The 22,784-nt window shown below is 37.2% G+C and overlaps 1 protein-coding gene across 4 annotated transcripts in view; it reads left to right on the top strand.

The window, feature by feature from the left end:
- The window catches only part of LOC107725465 (SERTA domain-containing protein 2-like), a 33,198-nt gene that overhangs the window by 5,692 nt on the left and 4,722 nt on the right, over window positions 1-22,784 (top strand). For 2 of the 4 annotated variants that reach the window (XM_016534724.1, XM_016534723.1), the window contains exon 1: window positions 15,084-15,327. The exons of 1 other annotated variant lie outside the window; for it this stretch is intronic. The gene's annotated coding sequence lies outside the window, so the exon portion shown is untranslated. Of the gene's footprint in view, window positions 1-3; window positions 289-15,083; window positions 15,328-22,784 lie in introns of those variants that run through there. One more of the 4 variants, XR_001638119.1, reaches the window with a different exon arrangement.

Raw genomic sequence — 22,784 nt, 5'->3', positions numbered from 1 at the left:
CAGAATACAGTGGAATTCTGATGACTAAGCACTGAAGCACACATCTTCTGCTGGACATACAAGATCTCTCTGACATGCAGTGAACATGTCTTAAAGGGACAGTTCACCCTGAAATAAACATGCTGTCATCATTTACTTACCCACATGTCATTCTTTATTTCTTCTTTGAACACTAAAATTAAAAATGTGGTTGCACTGTCTATATACAGTCAATAGTGGCTGTTGCTTTTGAAAAAAGGATGAATTAAAGCCTTATACTGTGTGCCATATTCTAAATCTTCTAAAATCATGTAGTTTTGGGTGATAAAATCATTGTGATTTGTGAAAAAAAAAATCATACTCATTGTTTCTATGAACTGGATTAACTGAATTATTAAAAAAAACAATTAATTATTGCTATTTCTCTCATGAACTGTAATGAATGTGCCAGTGAATAATGACTCAATACTGTTCAAAAGTTTGGGGTCAGTAATTTTTTTTGTTTTTTTTTTGGGGGGGATGCGGTATGTATCACAGTTTCCACAAAATCATGAAACTATTTTTAGAAAAGGTAATAATTAAAAATATTTCTCAATCAGTAAATCAGCATTAAAATGATTTCTGAAGGAACACGTGACACTGAAGCTGGAATAATGGCTGCTGAAAATTTTACATTTGACTATAGAGAACAATTGTATATTTTAAATTGTATATTTTTTTAATATATATATATTCTATTGTATTAAATTGTATTTTACAATATTACTGTTCTTACAGTATGTTCAATCAAATAAATGCAGACTTGGTGAGTATAACTTTTTTCAAAAACATTTAAAAAATATATATATATTTTTTTTTTTGTGACCCCAATCTTTTGAACTATACATAGAATATAGTGCATGAGTCTTTTATGGTGCTTTTTTTGAAAGATGCTTGAAAGTTCCTCCACTTATTGCAATTATACATAGCCAATACATTCTTATCCATAAATGTGAGTAAATGCTGACAGAATTTTCATTTAAATACAATTGAAGGGGACAGTATCATCCAGGATGAATTACATTTTTGGTTTTGCCCTGCCAGAGATTACTAATTTGAAACCATTCTTACAGTATTGTGTTTATTGATCTATTACCTTTGGTTCATTTCATTATGCAAAGAAGCAGGTAGCATACATAGACATTAAAGTCCTGCATCCTGCCTGATCTCTTTGTATGTCAGAGACATGGCATTGTTGTTGCTTTTCAAATGGTCTCTTCTCTAGTCTGATTGTGCGGTGAATTGTTGGTATTATTGAATAATAGATGAGGAGAATCCTGGGGTGTGTCTGTCTCTGGGATCTTATCAGACAGGCAGCAGGACACTGAGTACAGTAAGAAAGATCAAACCTCAATCTCTCACACAAGTTACAAACCTCAGCTTATTATTTTCTGCCACCAACACCAGATATGTCTTGATGTGCAACTTTAGTTTCAATTTATACAATTTTTTCACAAGGTGTCATTACTTTGCACGCTTGGTACCTTATCAGAGTACTTAAATAATAAACCTCTTGTCATTCCACAGTCGCTCTGGTGCCTGTGGTCGTGATTGTGTTTAAACCAGTGGGGTAATTATCAGCTGATTAACTGCTGTGGACTCATTGCACAGTGTGCACCATGTGTTAACATCTGAGCCCCATGTTGTAGTCAAAGATGAATAACCGGCGCTGGTTTGGTGCCCTGTGTCATAAATGTATGCCAAGACCGCACAACAGAGGCTTTAGTGAGGCTCTGAGCTGCAGGAATAAAGGGTGCATTCTCACATGCCTGGCCCTCTCGTCCAGCCTCCTCATTATGTCTGTGGAGTGGAGCAAAGTCGACTCGACTCTTATTATAAAACTGTCTATTATTACACCACATTGAGCCAACTTCTCTTCTTCCGCCACCAGAAGCTGTAAAATAACTATCTTGTACAAAAAGGCCTCTTAGTTAACGAAACAATGGAGCTGACGTGTTGAAGCAAGTTCACTCTTTTAAGCAGTGGTCTTTCGAAACGTTTTGATGGCCTGACAGCCTATTTTTTAAAATTGATAAAGTGTATTGAAAGTTTTTTGAACAGCACTGAGACGGATACATTTTGATTAAAAAAATAGTCAAAAGTTATAGACTAAGGATCTTCAACAGGTAGTCTTCCAAGTATTTGGTCTCTAATATTTGTGAAAAAAATTTATTTATTAAATTTTTTTGTGTATAATTTTTTTTCTTTTTTCTGTTGTCTGTAAAACTGCTTTGGAACAATGAGTATTTAACATTTTTAATTTCATTTAATTTATTGTTTTAAAGGGAAAAAAATAATACAAAAGTCAAAAGTGAATTTTAATTTAAAAAATCCATCAAAATTCAATTAATTTTTTTATTTTCATTACAAGTTAACATTAAAGTCCAGCAAAATGTTTCTTCACACCCACACAAAAAACTTTTAATATATTAAATACATTTAAATTGTGATGTTTAAGTATAAGAAAGTATAAATACATTGATGTGGCATTTTTTTCATATAGGTAAGGTTTAACATGCAGTGTGTTCAGTATGTAACATCAACTTAGGGTCCCAAAGCTTGAAAATGGTTGAAGACTTCCGATAAAGGTGAAGGTTATTAAGACATCCCTTAGAGAGAAACATATTTTTATATTTTTGTTATTGTCTTGTGTTCAATGTTGAAGTGTGAACCATTGGAGCATCTACAGAAGCTCTAATAGCACAGCAGCTGTCTCAGAGAGAGGCACGCCATTCAGACGCCTTCACCGTTTCATCAAACAGATGCTCGATATCTAATCCGACTCGTTCACCTAGCATGTCAGGGTCAAAATCATGGCTGAGTGTGAGAAAAGGCTGTGGGCACTGTGTGCCATATGAGATTCACGCCCTCCTGCTCGTGGTGATTGGGTGGGTTGTCAGTGTTGTGACCTGGTGTTTGACAGGCACTGCTCCTCCCTGTTGTCAGCTGGCTGTTGGGAAACTTAAAGCACTGTTAGGAGACACTTATTGTATTCTCTTTAATCCTCCTCATTATGGTGTCCAACATAAAGTTTGGAAAAGTTTATGTCAGTCTTTGTCTTTTTACAAACCTGCATTGGGGTTCAAAAGTCAACGATTACATTGAAAATCTGGGATTCAGAGATTAATTTAAACCTGGAAATTAACCAAAAATTGTATTGCATGGATTAGGGGTGTGCAATATATATATAATGCAATATGCAATACGTGTGAGCTGATCGTTATTGTGTTTTCAATCACTATGCACAAAACAAAACAAAAATACACCGAAAATTCGAGATACTTGGGGCATAAAACTACCCTGTATAAGTTCTTGTTTTTTGTGTGTATATCATATGATAAACAATATCACAGGAGAAAGAGTGCTGCTTTTTCCCATAAGTCATTGTGATTGTAAATGTAATATTGTTTGACAACAGTTTAATAAACAATAAGTTCATATTAATTAACTTACATTTTAGAAACAATAGTGTCATTATTGTCTGTTTTCACTCTGTTTCGCATTTGAAATATGGTAGATATTATACAGATAGCTGCTGTGTCCAAAATAAAAAAATTCCCTACTATACAGTAGGATAAAAACATAGTAGTATGTCCAAAACGATAGTATTCGAAAAACGAAGGCAAAGAGTACCTGGATGACCTACTACTTCCGGCGGGATTCTGAATTGCGCATTCGATGGTCTCTTTACTATCCCATCGGAGAGGATTTGTGAATGGCAGTAAAGCGACACAACTGACACTGGTTGGTCACATGGCAGTAACAACATGGCGGATGTAGTATGTCTGAATTTCATCCGCATTCATATTTTATAGAACATACTTTGTAACGGTCGCAAAATAATTTAAAATACAAATGTATTACATACTGTGATGTAGTGCACACCACATAACTTGCTTCTTTCCTGAATGAATTAGCCATTTGAAGAAATTATTTGAATGAATGACTCAGTGACTCACTCATTACAGCTGTGTCTTGGTGCCACTTACTGGCGTATTATTTATATTATTTTTTCCTTTCTTTTTTTAAAATCATTAGATATTTCAACATTGGGATATAATTTTTTTGTCAATATCAAACACCCTGCTATGGATACACGATATATTGGTATCAGTCAATATCAAAAAATTTGTTTTACATTTATTATACTAATATTGGCCCAATATTGTCCCCTTGCTTATTTGTGTCTGACCTCCCTCTCACTGTATCTTGTGACTAGCAATATGTGTGCCTTAGACTGGGCAAGAAGCATTTAACATACTTTCAATGTTTCGACCCAATGTTATATTTACCATGCCAGTTAAAATAATGTCTTGTCTCACTGCTCCCAATGTTTACATTTAGCCTGGGCCTATACGCATTTGCTGAATATATGTGATTTTTGCTGCCATTGTTGGGATGTAGTCTGTGTAAAAGTTTATATTATTTTAGCCTCAAATATTCCGACTGCCTTTCCCAAATTTATGTTGACAGATTAGACTTGTGACAATGTGTTTACCTTAGTAAGTTCCTCAGCATGTGAAACACAACAACAACAACAAAAATGACAAGTTGGTATGGAGCTTTAGTTTGATTTGTTTAATTATTGGTTTGTTTCAGCAGAACACGAGTTGTCTACTGTTCGTACTACTGTTCTGGCTAGACTCCTAATCGCTCTTAGTGCAGAATATATATTTTGCCAAGTGAATGTGGACAAAGGACTTGGTGTTTGTGTGTGAGGATGGTGGGAGGGGTGAGGGTATGAGGACAGAAGTGTGTGTGTGTGTGAGCAGGGGCAGAGCGAACAGTTTGTATGGTAGTGGTGCTGGAGAGGATGGGAGGAGATGGAAAGGGCTGAAGGGGAGGGATGTGCTTTTGTTTTGTTCTCTGTTGCTGAGCAATGGGGTCTAAAGCATTGGGAACAGCTGTGATGGCCAAAGCTTTTCTCTTTCACTCTGCCGGAGAAGCCCTGAGGCACATACACAGATACAGCAGCCTAATATGTGTGTGTGTGTGTGTGTGTGTGTGTGTGTGTGTGAACCAGGAGAGGGAAAAAGAGAGGGAAAAGGAGGCTGATATTAACCGAAAGAGGCATTAGTGCTCTTATGAAGGTCAGGTAATCACTGTGTAAGTGAGTGCAATTAGTACAAAGAAAAAGTGACTGCTGAAGCAAATTAGTTCAGATGGCTTTGTGTTGAAGAGGATCCTGGGAAATGTAGTCACAAAAAGGGAACGAGATGTAGAGAGTTACAGGCATTGATATACCATGGATAGTGACTGTAAGAATTGTATTTATTTTTTTATTTTTTTTGGAAAGAAATTAATACAATAATTGATCAAGGAAGCACAAAATTGTTTGAAAGTGAGAGTAAAACATTTGTTACATTTACTGTAATTATATATTAATGTTCTTTTGAACTGTCTATTCATCAAAGAATACTTTAAAAAATGTATGATGGTTTCCACAAAAATATGTAGCAGCAACTGTTTTCAACACTGACAATAATAAGAAAAATAGTTTCATTAGCATTAAATCAACATATTAACCTATGTAGTAATGGATGCGGAGAATTCTACTTTGCCATCACAGAAATAAATTACATTTCAGAATATATTAAAATAGAAAAATATTGTAAAATTGTAATAAAATTACACAATATTACCATTTATGTAGTATTTGTTAATCAGTTATTTAAATTATTAATATTTATTAAAATGTGAGTTTTATGATTTTGTAAAACTTTTTGAGTTTTTCAAAATTTGCATTTAAACTGTAAAGTTGTTTAAAATTAGTTTTTACAGTCATTTTACAGTTTAGGATGTTACCATTAGACACTGGTGTTATTTTAAAAGAACATTCCTACAAACAACATGTTCTATTTTAATATCAGAATTCTCGATTTCAGGTGCCAATAGCCTCGCGGGCAGCAAGTGCACTGACATATAGCACTGTTGTGCTTCGGGCATCCCGAGTTCGGGTCCCGGCTCTTTCCCGATCCCATCCCCCCTCTCTCACAATAAAGGCAAAAATGCCAAAAATCTTCAAAAAATAAAATAAAATAAACCAAGCGTTGATTGATTGACCGTTTTAGAAGAAAGAAACATGCTTAATGCATTTGAGACCTGTTTTACTTTGTGCATAACTTACATCTTTCGGGTGTATCCTTATCTTAAATGTTATAAAGCCATGGCAGTATTTTTCATGTTGCATAAAGAATTGTCCTGACACTAAGTTAGTCTTTGTTAAACTTCACAGACTTCACTGAACGAGTGCACGTTCAACAGAGGGAGCGCAATAGATTAGGAGCTCAGTAATTCTGACTAAAATGTACATTTTGCTAAAATGTTCAGCACGAGATTCATAGTGACCTTAATGTTGTGTTTGTGTTATAGAGTTGTGAGTCTGGACCTTAGTTATTGGAGCAGCAAACTCTCTCCATAAGGGTCTTCCTCCATCCATTGTAAACAGACTCCTCATACGCACCCACCGCAAAGATCACTCCACTGTGCTCCTCGAACAACCACACTGACCGGGCTGAACAATGTACCCATAAATGGCCTGGCTCAAGGGAGTCTGGACTGCAAATATGTAATTATTGTCTCATTTTTCTGTTTTACAGGACATAAATTGGGTCATCAAACTCTGAATTTGGCTAATATTGATACTGGTATGAAAACATCGCACTGTGATCAGTGATTATTGGTGTAGCTCTTATCCCAAGTGACATCTCAGCAGTGGCTTCGGTCCAGGGTCGTCTAATCATTTCATTACCCACAATCCTAAGCACTCTGGTGCCTTTCATTTTTCTGTGTTTGATGTTCTTAGTGACATCTGTGGCTTCATTCTCTTCAACAGGCCATTTCAGAGGGAGCAGACACGGCAACAAATGCTGTAGTGTTTTCAGCAAGTAAACAGAAACTAAAATAACTGAAGCAGTGGACCACAAAATACCAAAATTAATTAGGGGAAAAAAAGAAGAACATGGAAATTGGGATTTAAGACACTCTTTAGGAGTCCACAATTTTGAAAACACAAGAGGCATGTTGAATATGGAGGTGCTGGCATGCAGAAGCCCTAAATACCAAAAATGATTGGTAAATGATAGTTGTTTTTCATCAAGACATTCGATCTTTTTCATTTGAAACCTGCTGTTTTTCGCTTCTTCTTCTTCTTCTTCTTCTTCTGTCATGTCTTTTAGTTTGAAGCCATGTTGGTGAAAACAGGTTTTTTTATGACTCAGACCATCTTCAGCTGTGACTAATATTCATAAATTCATGCTTATTTAAATCAGTGATGCTGTCCGTACCACTGATCAAACAACTGTACCCTATCAGACAACTGCTTGATGTGAGAAAGACAAATATCCAATATGTTTAGAGAAAACTGTTTCAATGTTTGCAGACAGTGCAATGTCCAACGCTGGAATGTTTATTGAATTAGTCAGCCGGAGAAAAAAGGCAACTCATGATAGGAGAATGTTTGCCGTCAAGTGTGACCACTGTAGAAACGTACCTGTTTTCTGCAATTACCGTCTCTCCCAACATGGGTTTGGTACTGTTACATTAGTCGTGAGTCTATGAATAGCACAATAGGAATGCAATAATTCATTGGGCATTAAGTGCACAGACACACACCAGAAAGACTTGCTTAGTTTTCGTGCTCGCCCATGTAGTTATGTTTTCATTTAAACACATTATTTACAGACATTATGGCAAATTACTCACAAGCACACGTGATAAAGTTTTGATGGAGCCAGTGGACACACTTACAGACACACTCAGAGAACGTGCCAGTGACAAATAAGAGTGTACAACAACATTAAAAAATATAAATGCACTTGTCATGTGGACTAAGAAAAGTTTAAATGTAATGATATGAAATGTAGTATTTGATGTGGTGTGGAAATCTCAAGTAAAAAGTATTTTCCTTACACCTTGAATACTGTACATGTGAGTATAATCTTAATCTTTATTGTCAATAACACTTTCAAATATATATTTCACGGTATTTTTTTAAACAAATACAATGAATTACCACATGATGATTTACAACTTTGCCTTGTATTAAAAAGGTCAAATTATTTTATATTTTAGGAGGCCTGTTGACTCTAACAAGGGTCTTCTACTGATATCTTTCCTGTTTTATGTTTTCCCCCCTTAATTTTCTAAGATATAATAATACAAGATTATGCTTAATTTGGTTTTCTTGTCAAGAAAAGTCTTTTTTGTTCCCACTTTATATTAAGTGGCCTTACTATGTACTTACATTTAAATTAATCATTTGGTACAGTGCACTTATTGTGTACTTGTATGTTTTTACATTGTACTTATATTTTTAAAAATACCTGCATGTAATTACATCTGTAATTAATCTCTGTTACTACATTTATAATTACACTGTTGATCCGTTCCTTACACCTCAACCCACCCTTAAAAATAGCCATACCACCAATCCTGTCCCGTATCCCACCTCAGTAGCAGCAAAAGTGTTTTGCAATATAATATGAAGACAATAAGTACATTGTACTTATTTTTTTATGTAATTACATAGTAGTTAAGGCAACGTAATATAAAGTGGGACCCTTTTTCCACTTAATTATAATAGCAGCAGAGTTGTATCACACTGGCGTTTTAGACCTTATGCCTCCCAAAAAATGTATCAAAATTAATTTTTATTTATTCAACTGAAAATTATAGTAATTCAAGTCATTGCATGAGTTACAAAATTTTAAATAAATTAATAGATGCGGACAGACAAAAAAAAAGAGTGTCGTGTCATTGACCCTTTTCCTTCATATTCACGTTGAATTATTATCTCTTTATCCTCCCACAGAGAATTTCCTTTTAGTCGTGGCACCAACCTTTAATGAAATATCTTCCTTTTCCTGCCGGATTTTATTGAATATGTTCTGTGCCAAAACGTCATGCCATTAATGTAAGACCTTTCCGCTCGTTCTGGGTCTTTGTGTCCACTCAAAAAATTGGCTCCCAATAAACACATCTTGAGCGTTTTGAAGTTCTCCAGCCCCAGCCAGGAGAGTCACAGAATGAAAGAGAAAAACAGCATGATGTATGGTGTCCTGTCATATATGGAGTCCACTTCCAAAACCACAACCATCACTGCGTTGGTTTTGCTCCAATCGGGGTGTGTAAGTGTATTTATGTGAGCGTATGTTCATGCGAGACGTGCAAACCTACGAATGTCTGGAGGAGGGTTGGAAAACGTTGTGTTATATCAATATTGTTCTGCATAATCACCATGGAAATGGGATAAAACACAAGTGTGTACACAAAGTTCAGCGTTCTTTCAATTTTTTTTTCTTAAAGCACAGCACGCCTCATAGCATAATACACAGCACCTTAGGGAGAGCAGTGATGGATGACTTACAATAACCCTTTTTCATTTATCTTCTGTTTCCTTGCTATCGAGATGATGATTGTTATCCAGCTATCACATTTTCTGTTTATTTTAAAATAAATGTTATCACAGCATTGCTAGTAGGCTTTCTTGTAAATTCCCCCGCTTGCTCGTGTTAAGATGATCCCTATAATTAAATATCCGAGTTCTTTGTGTTTCCGCTCTTTATCTTGTCCTCTCTTCTTTACCTGCCCACTTCCTGCAACGCACACACATTCTCATATATCTCAGTTTTCCCTCCAGGTTTCTCTTTCTGAAATGTTGCATGACTCAGGGTTTGTAGCATTGCTCTGCACATGTATGCAGCAAGAGGGGTTGGGTCGTGAGGGTCTGATTCTGATGTGGAGGCGGCACAGGAGGGAAATGCGATAACCTTGGCCATAGGGAAAGTGGGCAGCTGGATTCGCATAGGGGAGATTCATGTCATGCTTGTCTGACAGCCTGGCACGTGGTGCACCTCAGACACGGACCGACCGCGGTGAATAATAAATAAATGAAGAACAGAAGGGAATCAGATTTCAGACCGGTTTTGACTTCTTGACCTTCCCTGGCCGCTACGGCTGGGCAATATAGTCAAGAAAATATTTTTCAGGATGATTTTTTTCTGCATTCAGAGAAACCATCCATTTCAACAGCCTTTGTTGGCAAATATTTCAAAATAAATATAGCATTTATTTTTAAATAGCTAAAACAAAATATATCAAAGCTTGATGAATCCAGGAAAAATGTTTCTTGATTTTTTTATTTTTTATTATTTATATTCAATATACCACTGCATGGTAATAAACAGCAATCTTTACTTGGATATATTTTTAACAAAATATTTTAATGTATGAGCAATGTCTTTTGACTTTTGGCTTTCTTTATTTTGAGTCATGACAAATAATTGGGTCAGTTTTAAATTGATTCTGTGAAACAGACAGTTTAGATGGACTCTAACTTTTTTCTGTTTTACATATAGAGAAATGAATAGTACTTTTTTCAACCCCAGTGCTATTGAAACGTGTTTTAACATGCTCATACTCATGAGTCATGAGACAAGAAAAGATATGCGAAACTTATGTAATTGCACAGAAACTTGAATTTTTTAAAATAAATTAATACTTTTGTTTAGCAAGGTTGTATGATCAAAAGTAACAGTAAAGTCGTTACAAAAGGTTTCTGTTTCAAATAAATGCTGTACTTTTGAACTTCCTATTCATCAAAGAATTCTGAAAAATGTTATGCAGCATAACTCTTTTCAACTTTGATAATAATACGAAATGTTTCTTCAGCAAATCAGCATATTAGAATGATTTCTGAAGGAGCAATCAGTTATGGCAATAAGATGAGGGAGCACCCCCTGCTGAAGTGTGTCTGCATGATAATGAGCCAAATTAGATAATTAAGGAGACAGACGTACCAAGGGTACTCAACGGAGTGTAGAGGAGGAGTGGAGTGGACTGTGGTGTGGAGGGGAGGGTTTAGCAGGAGTTTAGTCTGGGCCGTTTCTGCTGGCACCAGAACCCTGTGTGTCTGTGTCACTGGGACCCTGAAGAGGCTTGTAATTAACAGCACTGCAATCAAGCAGCTCTTTTGTTTGCATGACTATGTGTAATAGAACAGCGTGATTTCACACCACTTTTGGTGATATCAACACCAAATATCTGTCGTCATATCATGGAGTGGAGGGCTTCACGTTTTACATCAGTCATGCATGACCTGTTGTTCTGAGGCTTTTCAATTAAAGGGACAGTTCACCCACCCTCAAATTAAAATTCTAGCAGTACTTACTCACCCTCATGATGTTCCAAACCATTCTTCTGTGGAACCATAAAGAAGATATTTTAAAGGAATTTTTGTTTTTGTCCACGTTGTTTTGAACCCCATTGACCTTCATTATATGGACAAAAATTCTTCAACATTGGACATTCTTCAAAATATCTTTTTTGTTCCACAGAAAAATTCATAAAGGTAAGCATGACATGAAGCTGAGTAAATGATGACAGAGTTTTTACTTTTGGGTGAACTTTTAACATCCATGGAACATTTCTATTGCACAAAAAAAAACAGTTTTTTCATTCTAATTTTTTTCACTGTTCACTTAAAGGTTTTTGGGAAAAATGGTTCTTCTGAAACCCCCCTTTTGGAATCTTTATTTTTAGGACTGTATGTAATAAAAACTTTACTAAGAGTTTTGTTTGTTTGTTTGTTTCTCAACTTAAATGGGATAGTTCACCAAAAAATGAAAATCCTGTCTAAACTCTCAATTAAGTTGTTCCAACATGAGTTTCTTTCTTCTGTTAAACACAAAAGAAGATATTTTTGAAGAACGTCAATTACCAAACAGTTGCTGGTAGCCATTCCATAGACTTCCATAGTTTTTTCTATACTATGTAAGTCAATGGCTTCCAGCAACTGTTACACACATTCTTCAAAATATCAACTTTTGCGTTCAAACGAAGAAAGAAATTCATACAGGTTTGGAACAGCATGAGGGTGAGTAAATGATGAGTACATTTTCATTTTTGGGTTAACTATGCCTTTAAATACGAAAGATTTGCACATCATAGTAGGATTAGCTCAGGAAATAAAGCAGTTGCTCATTATTCGGTAATGACTCAGATTTTTTTTGAATGGATGCCCACACTGTTCGTGCCATGTTCAACGCTCTTGCTGAAGAGGCAATTGTTGGGAGGTTCCCACAACAAATGATCATACACTGTCACAACGTATAAGACAGGCTTCTTAAAGAAAGGCAGGAGAGATCCGGAGGGAGAGAGAAAGGGAGGGGAGAAAGAGAGACACAGGGAGATGGGGGTAGAGAGAGAAAAATGGGATGGGCTGCGCTTCCTTGCTTGTAGTGTGGGGGAACAAAGGGGATGTTGTAGATGCCGCCCAGCGGCCAGCACTACTCCGTCCTACCTCGACTGCTCACTGAGCCATTTCCTGTTTTTGACCTGAAATCTTTATTTAGAACCACCCTTCTGCTCAGAAATGTTTCTTCAGCAAATCAGCATATTAGAATGATTTCTGAAGGATCATGTGACGCTGAAGACTGGAGTAATGACTGCTGAAAATTCAGCTTTGGCATCATAGGAATAACATTTTAAACAATTATTTTAAATTATAATATTTATTTCACAATATAACTGCTTTTACTGTATTTTTATCACATAAATGTAGCCTTGGTGAGCATAAAAGATTTATTTCAAAAACATAAATAAAATCTTACCAAACCCCCAAACCTTTGAATAGTAGTGTATATCTACAATTCTATATGTCAAAAAAACAACAATATTTAAAAATAGACATTTACATATATTTCATAATATACAAAAATACACCAAAAACAAATAAATCCCAGAAAATACATTTACATATGTCATGTTTGAAGAAACTTTATTTAGAACCACCCTTCTGCTCAGCTCTCTCCTCCTCATTTATAACAACACGGAGATAGACACAGGAACATGGATTGACACCGCTGCTTTTTGTTTCACGTTCACTCCAGTGCTGTTTTAATGTGGGAAATTTGAGAGCCGTAGCTCTATAGAGAAGTGTGAGATGTGTATGTGGCTTTAGATGTTTAATAAAGTTAGTATGTTTTGTGCAATTCACTGTTGTTTTTTGTTTGTGCAATATGCAAGAATTTTTCTAACATTTGAGGAGGCAACATCCTAAACCTAAGCATGCTGCTGACTTAAAATAGGTGAGCGTTGTGCCTGCCGTAATGCCTCGTTGCCAAATACACAGGCGATAGTACATGAACGGTGTACGCTGTATGGAAACGTGCCCTGTGTTATTGCAGTGGTGGCAATAAATCACACTGCATTGCTGAAGTGTGCAAACTGTGTTAGTTGGTTCCCTTGGAGAGAGAGTAAAGTTTATTTATGTGTTTTGAATTGTGTATTTACTTTGGAAATAATGCTTAATTGCCACATAAATACAGGGGGTCAAGTCTAAAAATAAGGGCAGACAGTGAAGCATTTTATTCCGGGATGATGCATTGCTTAAAAGAAGTGTGCCACTTTTATGATCTCATATGTCATCTTGTGTCCAGTTTAAAATGATGTGTATTTATATCTGGCAGAGCAATCATTTAGACGGTTTTAAAGGATGACTTTTTGCATCAGATATGCTTGATGTTGGCAGCAAAGTTGTGAGCTGTTTATTATACATTTGAATTGTATTATTTGATTGAACTGTCTTATGTTTAACTGTTATTATACAGCTGGAGTATTAATTTAGAGGGATACAGTATAAAGCAGGTTATGAGCCATGCAGTGCTTGTCCTTGCCATGTGGTGGCAGTTCGATAGCTTGAGGCCTCTATAGGAGCATCATCAGTAAGGTCATACAGTATGCAGCTGTTGAGAACTATAGGTCAAGCATGCTGCATATTGCTCTCTAATATGCTCACTCTTTACAAACAAACCCTTTTTCATTACATGCACTCAAGAACATCTCTTTTTTTTGCCTTTGTATGACAGTACACTTTGGTATCACATGGTTTAAAAGCATTAAAAAAACGGATTTATTTGTTTTATGTATGCATTAAAAAACATTTTTTTATGAACTTTTAATGATAAGAAATGCAATATTTAGTGGTGTCCAACATTGTACACAACCCTTTTAAAGCATGACCCCCCGCCCCCCCATTACAAAAACTGTAACATTATTTAAAAATGTAAAATAATAACATGATTTGAACACTTTTTACAGCATGGCAGTAAATAATCACATTCCATTTTCTCAATGTTAAAGGTGTCATATGATGCGATTTCAATTTTTCCTTTCTCTTTGGAGTGTTACAAGCGATAGCTGGCCAATCACAGCACACCTCGCTTTTCAGACCGATGAGCTTTGTAAAAATCGACAAGGCAGGGCATAGAGGAGAAACAATAATGTACAGTATGTGGAAAATAATGTGTTTTTTGAACCTTAAACTGCATAAACACATTTCACTACACCAAATACACAAAATAATGTTCTTTTTAGCAACATCATATGACCCCTTTAACACAAACTGTCATGTTGACTGCATTCCTCATGCTCAAACTTCAACCCTGTTACTTAAGTAAAAATGATCAAACAAATATTTTCCTTCACTTGCTAGCCTGACCGACAGCTTAATTTAGGCTAAAAGTGCAACCCTACACTCTAACAAATGCTGGGTTAAATACAACACAGTATTTAATGTTTATTATAAGAAAATGGATAAAAGTACACAAATCTGGGGGTTAAACAGTCTCACATTTGAGTAAAAAATTGCAAACTCCTTAGAATAAAATAAAACTGTTTGTATGAAATTTAGTTTGACCTGCTGAAGTTGTCTATTCACATTTTCTGCAGACTAAGCAGCTCCTTTCACCGAGCAAAACCTGTTTAATTTTTAAGAGCTTCATGCGCTATTAGGTTCAGATGAAACAAGACATGTCGACTACAAAACTTTTGTCAGTCCCATTTCTACTGCCTATATGCTATAGTACAGATAGAATAAAGCCATGTCTCGAAACCTATTGAGCCATACTTCATCACAGACGCCTTTCGGCGTCAGTTCAACTCGCGCAAGTGTCGCTGTCTCGCAACGCGCCCGTGACGCTGTCTAGGTAGGCAACGAGCTAGTATTTGAGACACAGCCCGAGAGTTAGTGGGTGCTGCTTGCGCGTGTAGGGGTTGGACTTTTCCGAGGCCAGGCTCTGTGTAGTCGAGCACAAGTCTCTCTCGACGTCATTCGCATTGGAAGGCGAATGTGTCGGTCATAGTGACTGACTCCAGTCTCGCGGATAGTCTGCTGTCCTTTTCTCTCTCCACAAACTCACTGCCGACCTTCCTCATCAGCTGCGAGAGTTTTATCGGTGCCGACTGTCAACAATAAAACAAAGATCCATCCCGATGCTTCAATTTATTCCTCCACTTGAAGTAGACGAGGTAAGCGCGGAGCTTATTCATAAATAACTGAGATCATGTAAGTGGCGTGGAAACGCTGCGGCGTCACTGATGTTGCACATAGCAGGGGCAACAGTCATACGTGTATTCGTGCATTGTTGTCTGGCGGTCGGTGCGATCTTAGGAAAGTTCACAGGCATGTCGTAACCCAAGGCAGACACACTCTGTAGCCGAACCGAGTCGCCAGTTGAGTCAAATTGAACATCTTGATATTTCTAAATGTTTTTATGGTTGCGCTCTATTGTACTGATATTAAAGATACTGATCCGATTGACTGAAGAGCTCAGCTCTAGAACAGAGATCCAGAACCAGACAGACACTTTACACTAAAATCGGATGTTTTTAAAATTTTAGATAAGAGCATGATGTTGGGCTTTACTGTATCTGTAAACAATTTCAACTCATTCAAATAGAAAAGTTTCATTTTTGTTTACTGATTTTTAACTAAAATCAAAGTGGCAGCATGTTTATTGCAATTTGCAAACACTTTGAATTTAACTGCTGATGAAATTGAAACTCTGAAATGATTGTGACATGTTAAATGAATGAAAATAAGATGTTCTTATAACATTATGATGCTTTTTACAGTCTCGCTTTGTACAAAGTTGAATGTTCACGTCACGGTTGAATTAGACATGGTTTTGATTAGATGGTAAATAGGCATTGAATGGCTTTGACACAGTAGATGGTTTTATTTTTGGCTTCTGATTAAGCTAAATAAATGTAGGCCTATTTGGTCGTCATGGAACAAATTCACATACTGGAAAACGGCAGTGGGGGGATTGTGAGGGACAGTGTCTTTATGTCTCAGTAGTGTGTGAGCAATATCTTTCTACCCTGTTTTTTGAAAATTAACTTTAAATTACACTGTAGAAACAGCAGAGTTAAACTTGGAGTTTAATTTTATAAGAAAAATCTTAAATCACAACCTGCAGCAGTAAGTTTATAACAGTGTAGTGAAGATACTATGTTGTTTTCATCACTTAAACTGTTTATTCATTATCTTTAATGTAAAGAAGTCAGTGAAATCTGTGGCGACTCACAGCAGAAGTTATTTTGCAGTTGCTATCCTTGTCAGACACACTGGCATTCAAAGTCCGAATAACTCACATGCATGCATGCACTCAGTAAATTCAGAGGATCAAGGTCCAGTTGGATTTTCTAGTGAATGCACGGTTCACATTAAGCAAAGTAGATTACAACCCCTGTTTTCGTCAGTCTGAGCGTTGTATTGCTGTCTTATTTCCTTTAAACAAAAAGACTGACTCTGTGACATTTACATGTTGTACTCTCCGTGTCATCTTTAAATGTGCACTTCCTTCCTGCAACACAGTCACAGAAGAAAAATGAGGTTTTGTCCCTCATTTAATTGTAAATGTCACAAAGTGGGTGTATTCTGTGTCCAGAAATCACCTCGCTGACTTTTTGAAGAGTGGACATCAGAAAGTTGTTCTGTACCAGTACATGTTGATGGGCCACTCAGGTTTATGCTGCAAAGTTGGGCTTATTTGTTAGTCTTGTGAATTAGATAATTTTCAGTTATATACTATTACTTTCAGTAAAATAGCCCGTCTCACAGTCTAGTCTCTTGAAATGAGATATGATACTGTACCTGATTAGTGAAAAGAGGAGGACTAGTAACGCAAAAGAAGGAAGACTAATAATTATTGTTTAATAGTTTCATTTCCATCACCTGTTGCTTGTTGAGTTTTATTTTCATTTAAATGGTGTGTGTAACTGTGTGTGTGTGCGTGCCTATCTTACACTTTCACATAGTGCTCCAAGACTTCTGCCCCTCTGGTCAAACCGGTTTGAATTGCGTTCCTCTCTCAGCTACTATTTAGCTGTTTTTTAACAGGAGTGTGACGTTTAGGAGAAGTTTAAGGGAAGTTTTAATCTTTCCTCTCTTATATTGCACTCCCCATTTTTTTTGTTCAACATACAGTATATTACAGCACAGCTTAAGTGGAATTTTTTAGGGAATGATTTAAGTGTGAAATTACTGTGAGTGTTTTCTATAAACATACGTGCAAACTTTTCATACATTCCTTAATTTATGCATAAGGTATCCAACAAAGTGAACATCTCCAGTGTTAGTGTGTACAGTATATGTGCATGATACAGTGCTTTGCAACATTCAATGCCTGTGGGGAAATCTGTAATGTGGGTTGTCTTGTTACTCTTGCTGACGTAAAGAAGCTTCTCAGAGTATGTGCCGCGTCTTTGCTGCTCTCTGAGACCGAGATCCATAGCTCTGCCTGCTCTGAAGTGTGTCATCTACTCTCTATCTATCCTTCATTTATGAGAGTAAAATTGCAGTTTTATGCTGGTTGTTAGATTGATAGCTCCACTAGGCCTATTAGTTGGGTGATCTTTGCATTGGACAATGCCTCTTCATGGTTCCCACAAAAAATATTAAGCAGTACGGATGTTTTTAACACTGCACTGGTAATTAGAAAAATAGTTTTTTTGAGCGCAAAGTCAGCATATTTGAATAATTTCTGAAGGATCATGTGACACTGAAAACTGGAGTAATGGCTGCTGAAAATTCACCTTTGCATTACAGGAATAAATCATAAAATATATTGAAATAGAAAGCAGTTGTTTTAAATTGTAATAATGTTTCACAATATTACTGTTTTACTGTATTTTCGACAAATAAATTCAGCTTTGTTAAGAGAATTCTTTCAAATTCAAAAAAATATATAATGTAGCAGAATTATATCAGCCATTACTCACTCTTTTTACATATCGTTACTAGTTATGACTCACAGTGGCCCAAAAAAGCTGTGACAAACGGACATCTTATCTGCTAATTTGAAGAGCATTAGTTGCAGAATGAGTTTTCATCAGCTCTTATACACTCTGAAAGTAAAGACAGACAGCTCTAAATTTTACATGGCTACACAGTGCAGACTTGCTTGCCTAGTTACTGATGTTTTCTTTTATTACATTTCAGTTTTGGCCAATACAAGTGAGATCATGTTCTAAAAAACTGCAGTAAAGCAACAGATGCATATCTGTCCACTTTTAGTTGACTGTCTTTAGTGTAAGACGTTATGGTATAGTAAAGACTGTACAACAGGCAGGGGTGAGGTACAGTACAGATTCAGCATGCGACAGTTTTACAGACATGTTATTTTGTTAGTTTTTAAGATGTCAGACGGTTGACTGACCCCTGCAGCTTTCACTTGGTGCTGTGTGGGATTGTGGCGTCTGGGCCTTCTCCATCTGTCTGTCTCAATCGCTCTATGTTTACCGTCTCACACATCTCTCTCTCCGTCTATCCTTTCTCCCATAGCCTTCTCTCTATCTGTCTTGCCTCTTTCCCATTTGTTTCCGTTAGTCTCACTTTCTTACTGTTTTGCTTGTTTGTTCAGTGTCATTGAGCCTTGATCAGGAGTTCCCATATAAATGACACTCCATCTTTGCACTGCAACAAATTACAGCAAGTACAGAGCCCAGGTGGAGCGGATGGTGAAACGTGCTGGAAATGTTTCTGTACAATAAGACTACAGAACTGTGAGTTTCTCCCCTCTCCTATCATCATCGTCATTGAAGACCCCATTAAAGCACAATTAGAGTTGTATGAAAGTTAGTTCTTACTCCTAATTGTTGGCAAAAATAACGTTTGTTTAAAATATGCAGTCTTTCTCTTTTGGTGATAATAAACTAAATTTTTGTCCAATCAGTTCTTTAGCATGAGAATGCCCCTCCCCTTAATTCCAAGTGGCACTGACCAGCAAGTAGCGATAGATAGGTAGATAGACAGACAGACAGATAGATGATAGATAGATAGATAGACAGACAGACAGACAGACAGATAGATAGATAGATGATGGACAGATAGATAGATAGATAGATAGATAGATGGTGCTGTAGTTATTTCCCTTATTAAAGACGTTAAGTAAACAGTATTGTACGTTTGTCCTTTTGTCTGATTTTCACATGATTTTTGCCATAAAGTTTGTAATGTTGTGTTTCATCTCATAGCTGGTTGTTTTGGTTCATGGCTTAAAACTCTTAAACAAATACTTTTTTAAAAATCCCTATGGGCAAAATAGCATTAACCAGTAGCATCATCTGCTTCATGTCCTTTATGTGTGTTTATGTCCGTTATGTCTAATGCACCCATTTGCATTAGTAAATCTCAGTGTTTCGCAGCATGCATGTGACTTTGTCTACATTCGTGCATTTATTTCTGCAGGTGTTTGAGAGCTGCAGACAGCGTGAGTGTGTATGTGTGTGTTTGTGGGAATCAGTACCCTCCGGATCTGAAATAGCACTGTGTGGAGGTGAGGGGGGAGGGGAGCTCTGAAGCACAGGCATGGAAACGTGCAGATCCTGTTACAGGATCATAATATCACTGAAAACTCTGTGCTCCATCCTCTCCACTGCACTTGTTCGCCTGCTCACACCATCCTTTCTGCCGCATTCTCCATCTCCACCAGTACACCCAGTGCCGAAGCTCCGGCGTCACACCCGGTCCCTCATGTGCCGTATGTGTTGTGTGTAGGATTGGAACAGAACGTACAGCCTGCTTAGCAGCCCTGACATATTTCCAGACTCTGCTCTGACAACTCAGTCAGAGCTCTCCTCCCGAAAGGCCTCTGCCTTATTTTTTTACGTTAATTCCACCGTTATCCGGTGCTGTGTCTCAGACACTTAGCTACCGGATGGAGCCATAACTGGGATCGAAGTTGCGCTTCTGAAGGTGTCCTTTAAAGGTGGGCTTCTGCTAGCCATTTTGTCAAACTCTATAAAGCCCGTCTTGCACCAGAGACATTTTTTGACACTGTGTTTTTCCTCTCCTTGGAGAGTTTTCACTCAGGGTCATTGCTCAGCGCTGGTGCATTAGGGAGCAAAGAGACAGGTTATCTGTTTATGAATGTCTCTTTGCATGAGGGAACACTGTGTGCTGCCCCAGCACTTCTTACTGAGGAGAACTCAACATTCCCCTCTTTTTCCTCCTCTCTGGCTCCTCCTGTTGTCCCCCTATGGTTAATATATCCAGGTCAGGAGCCAGTGTACAGGTTGTCCAGTCACTCTGGTAAAGGTAATTTGCAACTGGCAAGCATAAAGAGTCAAAGAACCAAGAAGTGGTGAAGATCTTCCCACCCATGTTGTCTGTCTCTTTGGTTGTGTCATATTTGTTATAGCTACAACTGTTATAAAATATGTGCTTGTCTGGAAAAAAAGAACAAGTACTTAATGGAATACATAAAGCTACATACATACATACGAATATAATAAAGCCACAAAAAATTATAAATTAACCAATTTAAAAAAATTAAAATTAAATACAAATATAATTCCTGAATAATAAGCGGATAATAATAATTAGGGATGTGCACGTGAGTGGCAAATCTATACTAGTTTTTATGATGCTTTCTGGGAATTTCTAGTTGCATGTTTCAGAGCAGTGGAATGATTCTGACAATGGAACTGGACTGGCCTAGAAACTCCCTGGCCAGTGTACTTCTGAACTAGGGAGCAGAAGAATACACACTTTGACCTTTCACGCTGAAGATGAAAGTAAAATGATGGAGCGAAGCAGAAGCAGTCAGAAGCACAATCAGAAGGAATGCGTAGGGTGGGGCGGCAGTGGCATTTGAGCGCTGCAGACAGTCGTATCCACTCCTCAGCGTGAGTCACAAGGACGCGTTCAGCTGCCGTGGCATTCCTCTGTGTGGATTACTGTGGGGAAACTTTATTTGCTAGAGACTTTCTTGAAAGCTTCAGACAATGGCATACAGTTATAGGGCTACTCTGGGTGAGTTTATAGCCACAACGAAAGACTAAACAGTTTGTGGTTCTCAATGATTTTTGCCTGTTTTTTTTACAGTTACATTTTTGTCTGTCTCTTTAAATCACTCAGATCTGAACACAAATTTGCTGTGACTTTTTAGTTGCTTAGTGCAAGATGCTATTTGTATTATTTGAGCCATTCTTAGACTCATTTTCTGTTACTCATCCTTCCAATAACCTCTCGAAAACAGCCTGAAATTGCATCCTCAACTTTTTGGCAAGACTCTAGTCTAACATTTTTATGGATGTTACTATTTTAATTTTAATATCTTGAATATCATTTGTGCTCATGTCTATGTCACTGTTCTTTTATTCATTTATTTATTGGGTTATTTTTCAATTTCAAACTTGTATTAGTGATCATCTCATGGCTTATAGTTTTAAATATCACCCCCCCCCCCCCCTAAATTAACTGAACTGGACTGCATATGATTGTAAATCTTGTTTACTTGTTCATAAACCCTCCATCTTATGAATTATTTGCGTGCTCTGCATGTAAACGCCATGCTTTGGAATGCACATCCATCTCCGGCAGACATAACCTGTTTTTCTCTCCAGCTAGTCGTTTATTGTTTTAGAATCATCGTCTCAGAAGCAGCGAAGAGAAACATTTCTTTCTTTAACTTTCCTCAGCTCCTCTTCTCCCCCAAACTCCCTCTCTCTCGCTCTCTTTGTCAACTCTTTGGGTGGATTCCCAGCTGACTGTGTTTGTCATGGTAACAGGCAGCAAGGCAACAGGCCCAGCCACTTGCACTTCCTGAGTGAGAAGAGCTGCCTGACAGATCTGCGTCTGCGCAGAGTGTGTGTGTGTGTGTGTGTGTGTGTATGCAGGCAGGGCTAGGGTGCGTGAGGCTGTCAGCCTGTATTAGGTTCAAGCACACTGCAATGCTGCCTACTGCTACCGGGCTTCACTTTATGCTAATGAGGGGAGGCCTCAGGAACGGGCTTCCTTCTCTTTCTGTCTCTCTCACTCACTCCTGACTGCGTGTCTCTGTGCTTTCCATGTGAGCTGGAGAGAAGACTGATCTGTTGTTTTAAATGACACATACATGTTTTACTTGATAAATAACCCTCATTCTGACCTTAAAGTTGGTTTGAAATCAAAATCTTCATAATCTTTCATGAAAATGTAATATTTTCTGAAACATCTTTCTTTCTCGCTGACATCACCAAGTCCTCTTATGGACCATAGTCAGGTAAACATCATAGTTACTGGTTGTACTGTCTTAAGGGACAGTCAGTATTTGTTTTCCTTGTTAAAAAGTTTTAGACGTAAGAAAATCACTTTTAAAAATTGAAATTATGTACACACATGAGGTCAGGACTTCAGTCATATCGGGAAATTCTTTTGATCATCTTGTCACATGATCCTATTCTGAAGGATCATGTGACAATTTAGCTTTGTCATCACAGGAATAAATTACATTTTAAAAACTGTTATAATACAAAGCAGTAATTTTGATTTGTAATAATCTCATTTCAAATAATAATGTGTTCTTGTTGAGTATGAGAGACTTCTTTCAGAAACATTAAAAATAATCTTACCAACCACAAACCTTTGAACATTAAGGTATATTGCATTAAACTATTAAAAAGAGGTGGCGAATGCTGTTCTAAACATGCTAACACAG

Source organism: Sinocyclocheilus rhinocerous, unplaced genomic scaffold (assembly GCF_001515625.1).
Source record: "Sinocyclocheilus rhinocerous isolate Xijiao unplaced genomic scaffold, SAMN03320098_v1.1 scaffold366, whole genome shotgun sequence".
Taxonomy (NCBI): Eukaryota; Metazoa; Chordata; class Actinopteri; order Cypriniformes; family Cyprinidae; genus Sinocyclocheilus; species Sinocyclocheilus rhinocerous.
Note: the sequence above shows the minus strand (reverse complement) of the source record. Positions and strands in the feature narration are given on the sequence as shown.